General features: G+C 40.8%; 1 pseudogene; it reads left to right on the top strand.

Moving 5' to 3' along the window:
* The first annotated feature begins 1,305 nt into the window (after positions 1 to 1,305).
* On the top strand, positions 1,306 to 3,073 carry LOC107757918 (uncharacterized; annotated as a pseudogene).
* The last annotated feature ends 10,869 nt before the right edge of the window (positions 3,074 to 13,942 follow it).

Below are 13,942 nucleotides of genomic sequence, written 5' to 3'. Positions count from 1 at the left end.
TGGAGTAACGCAATATTGTAATGCATTACTTTTAAAAGTAACTTTCCCCAACACTAGTCCATAGTCAATGGAATAGACTCAGAAAGACTGGAAAGTTCATCTGTCCGTGAGACATAGTGAGAGACAGAAAAACAAAGCATGGTCCCGGCTTTAGAAGGTAGATGTAGGCTGTATGCAGCAAGGCAGCTCACTAGGTTTTGAAATAGAGCTATCAGTGTTGACAATATTCTTCCACACACACACACACACACACACGCACGCACAATGAAACAGCACATCTGCGTGACCCAAAAATAAGACATTAGGAACTGACAGCAATATAGACAGATTATGTGTCTCACTGATGTGTTTGGTTAAGTTTTTTCTTCCACCGGAGGGTTAATGGTGATGGAATAAGAGGTTAATGACACTGAATCTCCTGTGATTGTTGCCATTGTCACTGAACTCCAAACATCTGGAAGAAAAAGGATAGAAATGGATCGTTCATTTGACCTTGTGACTGCCCTCAGCGTTGAGGAGAATTCTCCATCATAATTAACTATCTGGGTCAAACTACAGATGAGGAAAGGTTATGTTCAGAAGTTTCATACATTTCCCTGCAAGTTTAATGAAGAAGTGAATAAACCAACCCCAACGTTTTCCTGTATCACTAATTACGTTAAACACTACATTTGCATGGTACAAAAAATTTAATAAAATAATAAATGTAATATAATACGTATATAAATCAATACACCAATACTATGATAACACAATAACAATATTTTGCACACTTTTGTATCTGATGAAAATGTGCTTCTATTCAGGCAGTGTGATGTCAAGTGTAAAAGCAGAGTTAATGCCAAAGTGCAAATATGAGACTGTTACAGTTTTAATATCACTTCATTGGCTTCCAGTAAAGTACAGAATTGATTTTAAAATTCTACTTTTTGTTTTTAAATCTCTTCACAATTTGGCCCCACTGTACTTAACTGAGTTGTTACAGCCTCATACTTTGTCGAGATCGCTAAGATCTACTAATTCTGACCTGCTGCATGTTCCTAGGACAAGGCTAAAAACGAGAGGTGACCATGCCTTTTCTGTTGTCGGCCCAAACTTTGGAATAGTCTCCTTCTCACATCAGAACTGCTCCAACCTTGTCTGTTTTTAAATCCACTCTAAAGACCTATTTATTTTCGTTGGTGTTTGATATCCCATGACAAATTGTCTTTGACTTTGTTCTCAGGAACGCCACACATTTTACAGCTTGTGAGCCCATCATCACATATATAAGCAAATACTTTACAAATCAAATATCTAAAATATATGAATGTGTGGATTTTGCATTTCCTAAGGTACGCCTGTGATATGCGGGTCATCCGGCTCCTGCGTGAGCGTGGCTTAGGCAACAGCCCCACGCGGGTGATCAAGTAGCTGCGTGAAAACCACAGCGAGCAGTGGCTCCATCGTCTGGCCCGGTACACCACCCAATGCGTTGACTTCCTCAATCAACCCGGGGTGATGCCAGTAAAATTCCAGGAGCCCCCAGAGCCTACAGTGGTGCCAAGCTGCAAGTGGCTGCTCACCGTTTACAGCCAAGACATCCTGACAAGGCTGGATGAAATCCATGCAAGGATAACATCCACCTATGGCTCTGTCTTGAAGATGGATTCTACTAAAAAGGTTAGTTGTGGATTTGTTTATTAATGCTGTTGTTTATATACCAGCATGGCACTGTATCTGTATTTTACATTGTGTGATGTTTGATTATATTTACAGCATGCTTCATATCATGTCTTATTACAGATCACCAAGAAGCTGGCTGGGACAGCGAGGGGAACGGGACTCTGGCTTACCTCTGTTGGCAATGAGTTTGGTCAGGTGCTCATAAGTGTGCTGACCACCCAGGAAGGAGCAGGACTGGACATGATGATAGACGGTCTGGTGAAAAGATACCAGCAGGCTGTTGTGGATCCACCTGCTGTGTTGTACGTGGACTGTGGGTGCTGCACCGAGGTGGGCGAGACCAAGCTGAAAACCAGATTTAGAGGCTGGCCAGATCTCGTGATAAGCTTGCACATCTGGCATTTTATGCGCAGGATTGCCTTGGGGTGTACAACAGATGCCCATCAGCTGTACCCCATCTTCATGTCACGTCTATAAGCATGCATCTTTGAATGGGATGTGGCTGATGTCTCTATGCTTAGAAAAGCAAAGAGAGAGCTGTTGATGTCCCAGGGTTGGCCTGCGCTGACAGCTGAAGATGTCAACAAGCATCTGACCAGGGAGGAGCTGGCTCTACATTGCAGGAGGAGGACCCGTGGAGAGGAGACTCCCATCCTTCTCCTTGAACGACTGCTTACAGAGCTCCTAAGCAGCAAGGGCAATGACTCCCTGGGTGTTCCTCTCTTGGACCGAACATTGCCGGAGGAGGACCCGTGGAGAGGAGACTACCATCCTTCACCTTGAACGACTGCTTACCGAGCTCCTGAGCAGCAAGGGCAATGACTCCCTGGGTGTTCCTCTCCTGGACCGAGAAAGGATGGAGCACATCTGGAGTGTCCAGAAGAAGCACGTCAAGTGTATCCAAGACCCCCCTGGTGTTGCGCTCTATACTGAGACCGGGAGCTTAACCAAGGGAGGTGTGCTTCTGAAGACATACAGATGTGCCAGAGGCTCCACTTCTCTTGAATCCTTTCATTTACACCTTAACCGTTTCACCCCAGTCTTTGTCACACACACTGTGCATATGTAAAGAAAGAACATTAAGTGTCTTTGTGTGTTTAACACTCCCTAAAAACGTTTGTGTCTGTTTACAGGGACCAGTGCAAACAGTCTGAACTTTCAGATTTATTTGCTGGAGGGTCTACAGAGGTGGAACCAGGATCGGGAGGCTGCTTCCCTGTCATCGGAGCCATCAACTTTATGAAAAGCTGTTTGGCAGGAAAGTGGTCCCCACGTTTTGTCCTCCTGCCCGTTACACCGGTAAGATAAATTATTATTGTTAATTAACTTGTAATTTCTGTGTAATCTCAGTCGATATTTTTATATTTAAGCCTATAAAGTCTACTGCATCTGTATTTTAGACCTCTAAATTATCAACATGATCAAATTTTTTCTTGTAACATGCCCTCTGTCATCTGATTGATATTTTCTGTTAAGTAAAAAAAGGTCTTTCAGTATAATTGTACAAATGTCTACCTTCAGCTCATACTTCACATGTCATTTTGCTGTAAAATCTTTATTATTAGAAAGTAATTGTTGTTTTTCGAAAGAATAACTTGGATATTATTAGTAATATTTGGTGACCATTTACTGTACTGAAGCAACTTAGGTTTACTTGATTCGAAAAGTCAATCAGGCTTTTGAGTAATGTTTATTTGTACGTCTCTCAATCATCATTGTTATTTTCTATCAAGTAAAAGGCCTTTCAGTATAATTGTACAAACGTCTACCTTCAGCTCATACTTCACATGTCATTTTGCTGTAAAATCTTTATTATTAGAAAGTAATTGTTGTTTTTCGAAAGAATAACTTGGATATTATTAGTAATATTTGGTGACCATTTACTGTACTGAAGCAACTTGTTTACTTGATTAGAAAAGTCAATCAGGCTTTTGAGTAATGTTTATTTGTACGTCTCTCAATCATCATTGTATTGCATTGCATTATGTTTTGCCCTCACAGTTATAGGTTTATGGCCTCTGAACAAAATTTTAAAAAAAATTTTCTTCCTCGACTATGAGCTCCATGTTCTCACACTATTTACACCATATGAGCTACTACAAATTCCTTATGTTTCAAATATGATACACAATGTCATGAAAACAAATTCCTCGTATGTGAAAACATACCTGGCAATAAAGCTCATTCTGATTCTGATTCTGATTAAGTTAGCTTGCCTTGCAACGCAAGCGTAGACCTCTTAAGAGTACCGATCCGAATAATCTTTATTCCAAATCATGAATTAATGTTTGAACAAATAGGTTAACACTAGTGTCACGGATGTGTAATTTGATAACGCTTACCTTGAATCTCCGGATAGCAGATGTCCAGTGACAGTGGGTTACAAACAGCTGGAATGTCACTAAACTCATTCAGCCAATCAGCGGCGAGATTGGCATGTCAACTCGATTGCTGATTGGCTCTTTCCTCTTGGTAGGAATTGATTGGCTCCTTTGCCCCATCTGTTCGAAAGTTTCGGATTTGCGTTAGGACCTGTTCAAATTTATTTAGGAGGTGTTTGCACATCGTTCAGACTTTCGTTCTGACTTTGTTAGGAAGTGTTGCGACCTTGTTCGGAAGTGTTGCGACCTCATTCGGAAGTATTCAAATGTTGTTAGGAAGTGGTAGGAAGTGTTCAGCCGGCCAATCGCTGTAAGCATTATTTATTATGTAAACCAGGCTTATAACGCACTTAAAAAACATCTGAGTCACATGAGCAAATGTGTCTTTGGCCCGAGATCAGGCTGAATGGCACCGATTGTAGCTACTACGCAGTACGCACTATTTAAATTAACCAGTGTATCTATATGTTTGGTTGACTGTATTTTATTCTGATAATGAACAGGCTGCAATGTTTGCAATGCTGTGTGTGCGTGAGGCGCCGGCGCGATCGAACAGCGGAAACAAACAACAAAAAAATATTCCATCTTCTTTGGTCATACAGATCATTCGAAACTGTGTTTACTTTTATTTCTATCATCTCGGTTTCCTTTCCGTGAACTGAAAATAACAGGAGTGTGTCCATCTCACAAATGTAGAATCCGTCGTGTTACTCTCAACACTGGCTGTAAGGTACGGCCACCTCGTCCTGTGCACTGTGGTGCTTTTCAGCCACTATCAATAACACGACAGAGACCAGGCTCAGCATAACGTTGTAAATGGTTGGGTGGATGCAAAAGGTAACTCTTCAACTGAGCTGCAAGGAGCATTGGGTTCTAGGGGATAGGGGACTCACAGTGGTTTTGAAAGAGAGAGCTGTGCTTCTGATTCTTTTATGCGCTGCTTCTGCTTTGTGGGAAAGAACATTGAGAGAACACCTGAGTCTAGCAAGAGGAACCAGACTCTGCCTACTGCATGCAACAGCTGCATTCGTATTCTGCGCTTTAATGAAGCTGCTCTAATAGAGGGGTAGCCCATCCTGACAAGCTGAATACGGCCATCAGGATGCGCTACCAGCCTAAACAATGAGGTCAAATTCATGATTAAGGTGGGGAATTAATGACAACAGAATGCCAGCAGGCCAGTTTAATGCCTCGTCTGAAGGATGCTCCTTTTCACAGTCTAAAGTCCGCGTCATTACAATAGGAATTTGGCACCCATTCAAGCCAGAGAATGATCACCCCCTGCTGGCTGGACTAAAACTAGCTGCAGCAGCAAGCTACATTTTCACAAATGGTCTCCCACCAGTGTACCTACCAGGCTCTGGCCTGCTTAGCTTTAGCGAGGAACCAAACTCTGCCTACTGCATGCAACAGCTGAATTCCCAGTATATGTCTTAATGAAGCTGCTCTAATAGAGGGGTAGCGAAAACTGACAAGCTCAATATGGCCATCAGGATGCGCTACCAGCCTAAACAATGAGGTCAAATTCATGATTAAGGTGGGGAATTAATGACAACAGAATGTCAGGAGGCCAGTTCAATGACTCATGTGAACGACGCACCTTTTAACACGTGCCGGTCTAACGCTTTATCAAAAGGTTATTTCTTTTTTCATTCTGAATTCCGATTCGTTATACTAAGAATTTTGCACCCATACAAGCCAGGGAATGATCACCCCCTGCTGGCTGGACTAAAACTAGCTCCAGCAGCAAGCTAGTTGTTCACAACGGCCTACCAGCCATCAGAATGTGATACCAGCTTCAAAATGAAAACAAAGTCAAATTCGTAATTGAAGTGGGGAATTCATGACAACAGAATGTCAGGAGGCCAGTTTAATGCCTCGTCTGAAGGATGCTCCTTTTCACAGTCTAAAGTCTGCATCATTACACTAGGACTTTTGTTACATCTTAATGAAGCTGCTCTAATAGAGGGGTAGCGCATCCTTACAAGCTCAATACGGCCATCAGGATGCGCTACCAGCCTAAACAATGAGGTCAAATTCATGATTAAGGTGGGGAATTAATGACAACAGAATGTCAGGAGGCCAGTTTAATGCCTCACCTGAATGACGCTCCTTTTTACAGGTGCTGGTCTAAAGTATTATCAAAAGGTTGCTTCTTTTTACATTCTGAAGTCTGTTTCATTATACTAAGACTTTTTCACCCATACAAGTCAGGGAATGAGCACCCCTTGCTGGTCGGACTAAAACTAGCTCCAGCAGCCAAGCTAGTTGTTCACAACGGCCTACCAGCCATCAGAATGTGCTACCAGCTTCAAAAAGAAAACAGTCAAATTTGTAATTGAGGTGGGGAATTCATGAGAACAGAATGTCGGAGGCCAGTTTAATGCCTCGTCTGAAGGATGCTCCTTTTCACAGTCATTTTGATTGAGTACCGGCCCTTCTTTTTTTCCACTTCAAGCACTGGTCCGAACTGATTGCACTGTATTTTATGTATAATCATTTTCTATTTTTAACTGTTTTAAATTAATTTTAAATCAATTTCTAAATCATTTTATAAGTTTTTAAGTTCCCTGTGTTATTGTTGTGATTTTTTTAATGAATATTTTATTTCCTTTTATGTAAAGCACTTTGAATTACCATTGTGTATGAAATGTGCTATGTAAATAAACTTACCTTGCCTTGCCTATATATATATATATATATACTGTATATACTGTTATTTCCTTTGTGTTCATCTTGTTTCAAATAATACTTAAATAGTATGGTAATGTATAGTTGTTAACATGTTATGTTTAAAACTATTTCAAAATAAAGAGATATTATTTGAAAATTTACAAAAAATAAGCTTTCCTTCACAGAGTGCGTGTACAGGCGTCCGGTACAGGCTATATTAGCATTTATTATACGATTAGTCTCATGATTTCTTATTCTCACGGTTTCTTGGCATCTTCCTTTTTTTGTTTGTTTGTTTATTTTCCGTGTCATTTACATTCTGAGACCAGAAGTCAGAACAGATGTTATCTAATTTTTAATCAAAACAATTTTATTTGTACACTGTATTGACCTTTAAATGAGTGCGTTTTCACAGAAATAGGATACATGGATAAAAGCAGATTTTATATAAATATATGTATATAGAGAGAGAGAGAGAGAGAGAGCGCGATGGTTGGTCAGGTGATAAATGTTACATTTCACAACGCTGCTCATGATAGATCAATCACAGCCATTTGTGGTTACTGTTTATTTAATTATTTCTTAGAGAACCCTGCTGAAGCAAAAAACAATAGAACCATCACAAAAAAAATCTAATGGTTTCCACTACAAATACCATTCCAAATATTACAAACCATCAACTTTTAACCATTCAAACCATTAAAAAAATGTTTTTGTAGTGTGTTTTGGGACATATTCCATTAGGATTGATTGGTTTTAGCAAGCCACCAATAGAAGGTGACCAATTACCAGTAGAAACCCACAGGGTCCATTACAGTTTCCATTAAAACCAATACAATTCCCATTATAACCAGTAAAACCATTACAAATTATGTGATGGTGTCTATTGTTTTTTTCAGCAGGGAAGACTGCTGGTCGATTTTAATTTGTATGTGGGGCATAAATCTGTGAATTTATTCAATTAATTATACTTTTTATTATACAAATCTATCCAACAAACATTCTAAAATTGAATGTGCTTTATTGTGGGATACATGAGCCTATGTGCACCCTGACGGACGTTTGTTTTCGTGAGCCGCCCAGTGGATTCATTTTGATGTCAGCTGTGCGCCTGACAGATGTTCGCTATCAGTTCCTATCGAAAGAAGGTTAGTTCTCGCCTCACCTCCCCTTTAAATCGAGTGAACTTCCCTGTTCACTGTGCAGTAAGCGTGCAGCAGTGTACGCGTTTCATGTAACAATACATGATTTCCACAATGCATCAATGTAACAAGGGAATCTGTCAAGAGATCTGAGTGTCATTAATTTATACATCCAGTTTGTAAAAAAGAAAGTGTATCATGCTTGTATTCATGTTCAAAATATTAAGAGGTGGGTAGAGTATCCAAAAACTGTACTCAAGTAAACGTGCCTATAGAAATAATTACTCAAGCAAGAGTAAATGCAGTGCCGGCCCGACCTAGCGAAATAAGCAGTTGCATAGGGCCTCGTGGCCACCAGGGGGCCCCATGTCAGGGTTCAGACAGTAATGCTCGGTATAATAACTTTGATAAAGTTTCAGTCTGTGTGTTAATGTTTGAAAATGAAGAGCCGGCACTATAAAACTGGCACAGACTGCAGAGAAGTGGAAAAAGAGAAAAGAAAGTGATCAAAATAAGGGTAAGTGAGGGATTTTAAAAGTATATTGTTGAAATGACTGATGCTTCATCGTGCTGCAAGCGATTTGAAGACGCGCTGTGAATGTAACAACAGTAATGAATATGAACGGTATTGTTACAGTGGGCACTTCAAAATACGGGAATAATTCGATGTCTTATTATCCCAATGGTTCATATTTTTAAAACGCACATTATCTTATTTTCCATCAACCAGTTAAGTTTTATCTAATGGTTTCCACTACAAATACCATTACAAACATTACAAACCATCAACTTTTAACCATTCAAACCATTAAAAAAAATGTTTTTGTAGTGTGTTTTGGGACATATTCCATTAGGATTGATTGGTTTTAGCAAGCCACCAATAGAAGGTGACCAATTACCAGTAGAAACCCACAGGGTCCATTACAGTTTCCATTAAAACCAATACAATTCCCATTATAACCAGTAAAACCATTACAAATTATGTGATGGTGTCTATTGTTTTTTTCAGCAGGGAAGACTGCTGGTCGATTTTAATTTGTATGTGGGGCATAAATCTGTGAATTTATTCAATTAATTATACTTTTTATTATACAAATCTATCCAACAAACATTCTAAAATTGAATGTGCTTTATTGTGGGATACATGAGCCTATGTGCACCCTGACGGACGTTTGTTTTCGTGAGCCGCCCAGTGGATTCATTTTGATGTCAGCTGTGCGCCTGACAGATGTTCGCTATCAGTTCCTATCGAAAGAAGGTTAGTTCTCGCCTCACCTCCCCTTTAAATCGAGTGAACTTCCCTGTTCACTGTGCAGTAAGCGTGCAGCAGTGTACGCGTTTCATGTAACAATACATGATTTCCACAATGCATCAATGTAACAAGGGAATCTGTCAAGAGATCTGAGTGTCTTTAATTTATACATCCAGTTTGTAAAAAAGAAAGTGTATCATGCTTGTATTCATGTTCAAAATATTAAGAGGTGGGTAGAGTATCCAAAAACTGTACTCAAGTAAACGTGCCTATAGAAATAATTACTCAAGCAAGAGTAAATGCAGTGCCGGCCCGACCTAGCGAAATAAGCAGTTGCATAGGGCCTCGTGGCCACCAGGGGGCCCCATGTCAGGGTTCAGACAGTAATGCTCGGTATAATAACTTTGATAAAGTTTCAGTCTGTGTGTTAATGTTTGAAAATGAAGAGCCGGCACTATAAAACTGGCACAGACTGCAGAGAAGTGGAAAAAGAGAAAAGAAAGTGATCAAAATAAGGGTAAGTGAGGGATTTTAAAAGTATATTGTTGAAATGACTGATGCTTCATCGTGCTGCAAGCGATTTGAAGACGCGCTGTGAATGTAACAACAGTAATGAATATGAACGGTATTGTTACAGTGGGCACTTCAAAATACGGGAATAATTCGATGTCTTATTATCCCAATGGTTCATATTTTTAAAACGCACATTATCTTATTTTCCATCAACCAGTTAAGTTTTACAACACTATGCGTTTGGTGCGTAAACGTTGGGTTAGATTTTCTCATTGATCTGAACAAAAACAGCAAAAGTGCTGAATAAAAATGCAAGTTCACTCTCTGACAGCAGGTGGCGCTTTAGGAACAGCAGAAATACAGCTGTTACCATGGTTACCCCTCTACACAAAGCAGCACCGCGCAAGCGCAACTTCTGGCACCTACTTGTTTGTTACAGAGGTCAAAGTAAGTCAAACAGTATTTACATGTTTTCCAACAGCCGTTCAGATTCTTTTTATCCATTTTAGTGTTTATCAAATAACACCAAATATTTAAATATGCCATATCTTTATTCAAACATTTGTTTAAACTTATACATTGTGCTTTGAAAATCTGCTTAGGGCCCCCAAAATGCTAGGGCCAGCCCTGAGTAGAAGTAATAATCCTAATAGTTAGGCCTACTTGAGTAAGAGTAAAAAAGAATCCAATAAAAAAAATACTCAAGTAGTGAGTTACTAAGTTTGGATCATACATAGCCTATATAACTACCTTATTAAATGTATCTGTGTTGTTTTTTAAGTCAAATTTAGCCAGCAACTTCAATCAATCACAATCCTATAGACTGTTACAATCTAATTTTTGTAATTTTTGTAATCTTTACACTGCAAAGGTGTAATAGTAGAAGCATCTGACATGGTGCTTATGTTTATTTACAGACTGTTCAATGCTGCTCTTGTACACATATTTATTTCAATTTAAAACAGAAAAAAAATAGTTTAGTTTAGTTTATTTATTTATAAAGCACATTTAAAAACAACAGGTGTTGAAACCAAAGTGCTGTACAACAAATGTAAAACAAACTTAAAAACATACATAATCAAGAAAACAAAAGGACAAATGAAAGATTATACACCCTCAAACAGAATTAAAACATACAGAATAAAAATTAGTCTTCAAAGAAAATTTAAACAAAAAAATAGAAAGGGAAGATCTTATGTGGAGGGGAAGGCTGTTCCAGAGCCTAGGAGCTGCCACAGCAAAGGCCCAGTCGCCTTTGGTTTTAAAATGTGAACGAGGGACTGAGAGGAGAAATTGACTAGACGACCAAAGAGATATAGAGGTATTATGAGGGATGAGGAGATTACAAATATACTGGGGAGCACAACCATGTAAAGCTTTAAAAACAGAAAGCAAAATCTCAAAATCAATACGGAACTTGCTTATTGGTAGCCAGTGTAGAGAGGCGAGTATTGTTGTAATGTGATCACATTTTCACCAATTGCAATCGATCCAAAGATGATTTAGGCAAACCCAGATAGAGTGAGTTGCAGTAATCCAATCTTGAAGTTATAAACACATGAATTAGAGTTTGAAGATCCTTAATGGAAAGCATTTTCTTGATTCTAGCAATTGACCTTAATTGAAAGAAACTGCTTTTCACAACAGCACTGATCTGCTTAACAAAAGACAGCGTGGGATCAAAAGCAACACCAAGGTTTCAAACACACTCACGTACATTTGATGAGAGGGGACCAAGCTGCTTAACAATGTCAGAAGACGCAACTGTTGGACCAAAAACCATTATTTCAGTTTTATCATTATTTAACTGTAAAAAATTCAAGTTCATCCAGCCTTTAATGTCCTGAAGACATGCAAACAGATTAGACATAGTCAATAGCACAGATAAGCTGTTCTACCTGCGTGGCTTTTCAGCCTGACGCACCTCCTCCAGTGCCATTAGGTCAGCTGCAGGGTCGTCAGCTGGTTGCCGCCGTTCACCGATGTTTCGCACCTACACCAGTACATCTCCCGGCGGGGGGGCAGTGGCATATTAGGGACGTATCCCTGCCACCCCTGCAGCCACCTTTATCGGGGTGTTAACCCCCAGCCACTATCCTTCCTCCGGAGCCACAGCCAATAGCTGGCTTTCTCTGCCTCTTCCTCCAACTCCTTCACCGCCTTCCGCAGGTTTGCCCCCACCATGCCAGACTCACAGAGTATTTGCACCATTGCTCTACTGACGAAGCCCTGGCATCCGACCTCCACGGGGGTAAACCTTAGCGTTCCAGCCTGCCTCCTGGCACTCCGCTGCCACATCCAGCCTTTAATGTCCTGAAGACATGCAAACAGATTAGACATAGTCAATAGCACAGATAAGCTGTTCTACCTGCGTGGCTTTTCAGCCTGACGCACCTCCTCCAGTGCCATTAGGTCAGCTGCAGGGTCGTCAGCTGGTTGCCGCCGTTCACCGATGTTTCGCACCTACACCAGTACATCTCCCGGCGGGGGGGCAGTGGCATATTAGGGACGTATCCCTGCCACCCCTGCAGCCACCTTTATCGGGGTGTTAACCCCCAGCCACTATCCTTCCTCCGGAGCCACAGCCAATAGCTGGCTTTCTCTGCCTCTTCCTCCAACTCCTTCACCGCCTTCCGCAGGTTTGCCCCCACCATGCCAGACTCACGGAGTATTTGCACCATTGCTCTACTGACGAAGCCCTGGCATCCGACCTCCACGGGGGTAAACCTTAGCGTTCCAGCCTACCTCCTGGCACTCCGCTGCCAACTCAAAATATTTTAACTGTTTCCTTTCATGGGCTGCTGTGATGTTTTCTTCCCACGGGATAGTCAGCTCAATGATGAAGACTCTCTTATCCTCAGCTGACCATATGACAATGTCTGGCCAGAGGGTAGTTGTGGTTATTTCTCTTGGGAAGGCCAGCTGCTTCTTGAGGTTTCTTTTTGCCGCTACCAGGTGGATGTCGCCTGGTCTGACAAAAGAAGCCAGTGTTAACTTTGGAGTCTCGGGCATGTGGTTTGCTGCTACCCTACCCCTCTCCAGGACTTCAGCCAGCTTGGCCAGAACTTGGTCATGTCGCCACCTGAATCGTCCCTGTGTCAATGCAACCTTGCATCCTGAGAGGATATGCTGCAGGCTTGCTCTGGTGTTACCACGTAGTGAGCAGCCAACTTCGTCCCCAAATCACCGGGTGAGGTTTAAGGGGCATGGGAGGGTGTCATATACCGCCCTTATCTGAAAGCTGAGTCTGGCTTGTGGAGTTCTCCAGATGTCTACCCAGCTGATGCGCTTATTCACTGTAGCGTCCCAACGGGTCCAGGCGCCCTGCTGGCCCAGGGAGACTGCCTTAATGTGAAAGCGCTCCTGCTCAACCCTGGTGACTTTTTTTATTTAGAACAATTATTGTTTTAAACTGGAAAATAGAGCTGAGTGTCGTCGGCATAGAGATGATATGATAAATTATGTTTCTGAATAATATGACCAAGTGGAAGCATATATAAGGGATAAAAGAGGACCCAGAAAAGAGCCCTACGGAACACCATAGGAGATTTGAGGCTGAGATGAGAAGCAATTCCCCAAATTCACTGAAAAAACGGGTCCAGGCGCCCTGCTGGCCCAGGGAGACTGCCTTAATGTGAAAGCGCTCCTGCTCAACCCTGGTGACTTTTTTTATTTAGAACAATTATTGTTTTAAACTGGAAAATAGAGCTGAGTGTCGTCGGCATAGAGATGATATGATAAATTATGTTTCTGAATAATATGACCAAGTGGAAGCATATATAAGGGAAAAAAGAGGACCCAGAAAAGAGCCCTACAGAACACCATAGGAGATTTGAGGCTGAGATGAGAAACAATTCCCCAAATTCACTGAAAAAGTTCTGTCCTTAAGGTAGGATGCAAACCACTTCAGCACAGATCTCTGAAACCCAGCTACTTGACCAAGTCTTTGTAGACGGATGTCATGATCTATTGTATAAAATGCTGCACTTAAATCAAGCATGATTAAGATACAGCAATCTAGGTGCCCCCAGACCAAAAGCCCCCAAATATTTAGCCTGAAAATATTTAATTCTGTTTTGTTTTACATGAACGTCCTCTCTCTGTTTTAATATATTGATTAATTTATTAATGTAGATATATTAAGTAAACAAGTGCCATATTTCGGCATACATACACACACACAAATCTCCAGTTAATTTTGTCGAATTTTGCTCCACCAATAAAAAATAGTAACAACCGTTGTGCCTTTCCAACAATACACAAAATTATGTACTCCAGTTGCAATAAAAAAAAAATGTATAAAGAAAAATAAATAT

This window comes from Sinocyclocheilus rhinocerous, unplaced genomic scaffold, assembly GCF_001515625.1.
Source record: "Sinocyclocheilus rhinocerous isolate Xijiao unplaced genomic scaffold, SAMN03320098_v1.1 scaffold324, whole genome shotgun sequence".
In the NCBI taxonomy this organism is placed as follows: domain Eukaryota; kingdom Metazoa; phylum Chordata; class Actinopteri; order Cypriniformes; family Cyprinidae; genus Sinocyclocheilus; species Sinocyclocheilus rhinocerous.
The sequence above is the reverse complement of the archived record's forward strand: the minus strand, read 5'-3'. Positions and strand labels throughout refer to the sequence as shown.